This window comes from Cryptomeria japonica, chromosome 3, assembly GCF_030272615.1.
Source record: "Cryptomeria japonica chromosome 3, Sugi_1.0, whole genome shotgun sequence".
Classification (NCBI taxonomy): domain Eukaryota; kingdom Viridiplantae; phylum Streptophyta; class Pinopsida; order Cupressales; family Cupressaceae; genus Cryptomeria; species Cryptomeria japonica.
Window position 1 is genome coordinate 830,065,825 of NC_081407.1, and position 5,143 is coordinate 830,070,967.

The window sequence follows — 5,143 nt, forward strand, 5'->3', positions numbered from 1 at the left end:
TAATCAAGGGTAAGGCTTCAGAGTTTTGGAAACTTAGAGCTCTAGATGCATGAACAGGGAGTCTCAGAGGGCACTTTGAGATTTTGTGAGCCTGAGGTTGCAAAGCATAACAAAGGAAAATCAAAATACATTGAAATATTGGGAACCTAGAGTTACAAAGTGGGGGAAATTAAGGAGCTATCCAAGGATGATTCATTTAGGATTCCTAGAACCTGGGGTTATAAAGGAATGAAAATCTAAGAGCAAGATTTTGCATTCAATTCATATCTTTCCATAGCTCATTTTCAACTCAAATAAAGAAAGAAAATAATTCAATCAACATTTACTCCTTTTCATGGAATTGAGGTTGAATCTATTGATTTCAACCTTCTTTAATTTTTTTCATCTTTATTTAATGTTAATGTTGCATGGGAGTAGGTTAATTCCTTGTTTACGTAGTTAAACTAGTGAATCATATTTACGCCACCTTTACATTTAAAAAAAATAAAATTTGAATACCTTTTTTAATACACATAAAAAATCATTCTAAATGTTAGTATTTTCAAATATTTCCATTGTTGATTATCTTCTAAGTTAAGTTTTCTTAGGTGTTATTTTAACTTTTTTATAACTCATTGCATCCATCACAAATAGAAGTTGTTATTGAGTCCACAATAATCATCCCTCTTTGCAAATTAACTATGGATTATATATATTATTTTTTATCATGATTAGTTAATAGAATACCATTCTTACTACTAATTCATCTATTGGAAAGCCTTCATTTTTTGTCTTCTTTCCTACCCATTATCTATCTTCCATCTAGAATATCTTGGCTAATTTGACATGTTATCAGATCCAAATCATGTTATATAAAAATTTCATCTGTTAGTTGGTAATTATTTTATATAAAAATATTTTCTATATTTTGGTTATAGTGTGTGGTTGTATGTAGAGGAGTCTACACATAGTCCTTTATGAAGTTGTAATTTGTGTCAATGATGTATCTTTTTCTATAAGATTTGTCCAAGAGAATATTTTTTCTTTTAACTTTTGAATGAAACCCCAGTATAAAATTATAGATTAGATTGAAATAAAAAATTTAAGCCTAATTGACAAATTCACTTTAGGATCTTTATACGTGCTTAGCTTATTGAGGCAAAAATTCATATGGTGCATGGGTTTAAAGGAAATTTCAATGCTTCATTAGGTCATTCTATAATGTGCCTACACAATTTGGATCTTTATTTACTTATAATTTACACTTACTTTTATTTGATTATTTGTGTTCAACTTGGTTTATATTGATGTTATTCATATATGAATGATATAATGTCAATTATTTCTTATGATATTTCAATCATGGTGGTTTGTTAAATGAAATTTAAAATATTTATTTTTATTTAATTAAGTTTTTAATTTAAAGATATCAAAATTAGATCTTATTTATGTAACATCATTTATTAATAAGAGTTGTGATATAGTTGGAGTCCCTGCCTATTTGTTAAAAACTGAGGAGTTTTTTTTTTTTTAAATAATAAAAGGGTTTCTTATTCTTTAGATTTCATAAGGAGCTTGATTATTGATGCTATATGATTTTCGACTTCTCTATTACTTTAGGACAATTGTCTTTTTCTTTGCTACTATTTTTGTTTTGAAGTTGAAACAAATATGCCAATATTTCAACAATGAAAGTGAAAGAAGATAGTTGATGGAGTAATCTAGCATTATCCTAAAACTAACAATTGCAACTTGATGTGTAATGGGTATGTTGAAGAGGTGTGGAAGGTCTTGATTAGGAATTTTTTTTGGTCTATTAGTTGCATAATTTTGTCTATTAAGTGAGGTCAATTGGTAGGCCATTGAACAAGTGATTTTTTTTGTGCAACAAAGGTCTCAATGAAGAAATAATATCTTCAAATCAACTATGCATCCACTTACAAAGTTCCAATTAGGAGTGGAATAAAACCTATGAATAGAGAAGATAATTAGGCTCATGTTATGTTCATTATAGGGAGAGAGGGAGATATATAGTCGTAAAGAGTGAGAGAGAGAGGCCAAGTAGATAGAGATAAAAAAAAAGTATAGATAAAGATGGATATGGATATGGAGATGGAGATGGAGGATAGGGATATGGAAAGAAGGGGAGAAGGAGAAAAAAAGAGATAAAGAGATGAGATGGAGATAGATAGATATAGATAGGGATAAAAGAGATAAATATGTAAAGGTAGAGAGGGATAGGACTAGAGAGAGATAGAAATATAAATATGGAGATAGGAAGTGATATATAGATAGAAATAGAGTGAGAGAGATATATAGGGGTAGAGAGAGAGAGGACAAGATAACAAGGTCGAGATAAAGGGAGAGTTGGGAGAAGAATTATGGAGAGATAGAGATAAAGAGACAACGAGATATAGATATAGAGGCCTAATAATAGTGAGTGGGAAAAACAGGGATAGAGAGGGAGAGACTTAAATGTGTGAGATTTTTCCAAGATCAAGAGCTCAATGAAAACTACAAAATAGAGAGATAAAATATATGACAAGAATCAACTATATTCTCATCAAATAGATAAAAATGATTAATAGATCAATAGTTATTTCATAAAATGTAGATGAGCCTACACATATAGGCAAGGCTATATCGATATGTGAGTACACAAACATGACGTGTGGTTCAATAAGAAAAAAGGGTAGGTAGGAAATAGGTGTGGTAGGTAGGAGAAACAATAAAATATTCCACATGAGGTGGATCATCCACTGGAGGTGGAATTATGACTCCACAATAAGTGGATATGATAAAGTAGTAACAAGATCACACCATAAAAGGTGTAAATTCTCATACACACATTGTCCTAATGTGGCACAAACACCCAAGTGTCTCATACCCAAACTACTATGAAATGCATTTCCTAAGTAAACTTAAGTAAGGTGTAATAATATCCATGATGAATAATTATTTGCACCAACACCCCCCCTTAAGTGAAACTTAGGGGAATGCACTTAAGTCTACAATGCAACTCAGAAATGCAAGATGGGTCCAGACTAATAGGCCATGTTAGGTACGCATGTACAAATGCAAGTGTATACAAACCAATGAAATCTCTCATAAAGCGGGGAAACAGTGAAAAACCCAATGGGAAAAAACCCTCTCCTAAAAGAGAGATAAATTTATACAAGAGAACTCTCATAGAAGAATGTGAGGAACAAAACCCCATGTGAGGAAAAAGTACCCCCTATATGAGAGAAGAAGACAAGTTAGGAATCCCCCCTCAATGTAGAATCTGCACCAATGATAGAAGCTCGATGAAGAATGAAGAAACTCCTTCATGAATTTTGAATAACATTCCTCCCCTTAGGAAGAAACAAAACCAAAGGTGTATCTAGAAAGTCTCCCCAATCATGAAGGGAAGATGTATGAAAAAAAATCATGATGAATGCAATATCTAAAAACTACTCAAGTGTCGCCATGTCAATGTAGAAAGATACCTCCTCCAAAGGTGGTAAACTGCTCCACACTTCTAAAAAACGTACTCCAAGATCTAGTGGAGATGGATGTATAACAATGTCCAAAGACTTACATGTCTCCTTAAAGGATAAAGAGACCACCTCCAACTGCTGTACATAAGAATGCACAATCATGTCAACCTTGAAATAATGATCAGGTAGAGAATCAACAAGAAGGCCAAAGTGTTCCCTTGCAACAATTGAAGAAGGAACATCTTCATCAAAGAGAAGATGAATATCATCAATGATATCTCCCAAATATGCAATGTAGGATTCCACAAACAAACCTGTAATGTCTATCAAGTACTCATCCCATGAATCTGAAGCTGGAAGACAATGAATATCCTATTGCACTGAATCACATGAAGGAAAAATTGTTGCACTATCTACATCATCAGGTGCAATAGGTTATGTGATATCAATAGGAGGAAATGAAACACAAGGCTCAAGATCGGGGTCATATGTGATAATCCCCAAGTTCAAGTACCCAAAGTTCTCCTCAAAATTTGAATCATCACAAGAAGTGTGATCATCATGTGTATTATCATTATATGTGAAATCATCATCATCAACAAAATATTGAAAGGAGTATAACCGAGATGCATGATCAACTACCCCAGTCGCAATGATAGCTCTAGTCTCCAAGTCTCTAATGAAAACTTACTCAGGCGTGAACTCCACAATTCTCTTAGTTGCATCATGTGTGATTTGATAGATGGAAACTAGATTGTTTATTAGGTGGGGTACACATAACACATCATTGAAGGAGTTATCCCCCATGGCAATAGATCCTTTCCCAATCACATCCATGTATGTATGATTTCCCATCAAAATTTGCGGCATGCTGCAAGGCTCAAATGTAGAGAACATAGACAACGAAGATGCCATATGATGAGAAGCTCTTGAATCTAGAAGGCATCTCCTTAAATAATGACTTGTAGTAACACAAATAGATTTTCTTTTTCTTGTCCAAAAAGAGTGATTCTTCCCACTCGTAGAAGCCATGAATGCTTTCCCTTTCCCTTTTGAATTTATGGAAGTGGAAGTTGATGAATCCTCCTTCTTGTAGGAATTAGGCAAATCAATGTTGTTCTTTTTGAGGATGTGTGTAAGACCATCAATCTTCTTAGAATGGCAACAATGCTCCTCATGACAAAATTTTTTACAATAGGCATAGGTAGGTCTCTCCCTCTTTGGTGAATTGTCCCTCTTGAGGATGAATCTCCTTGTTGTGGAGAAGGTGATGCTTTGTCCTTAGGCTTTAATTGACATTTCTTCTTGTTTGAGTTGTCCTTTCCTTGATTTGTTTTGTTCCCTTGATTTTCCACTAATGCTTGGGACTTAGAAGCCTTAAGAATGCCCATGCTTATCAGCTTAGTTTATTCCATCAACAACATTTCAGCAAAAGCATCAAATGTAGGCGTTGTGTATCTTGAACCCATTGTCATCCTATGGGTTTGAAAACTAGAAAGAAATACTGCATATTCTTGTGGAAGTTTGCCCATCATATTGAAGATCAATTGAGTATCCTTCTTATCAATGCCACAATCCTTGAGTTGTGCCCTCAACTCTTTTACCTTAGTGACATAATCTTGTATAGTATCAAAGTTCTTGGAATCTAACATGGTGAGATCACTATCAATCTGATATCCCCTAAT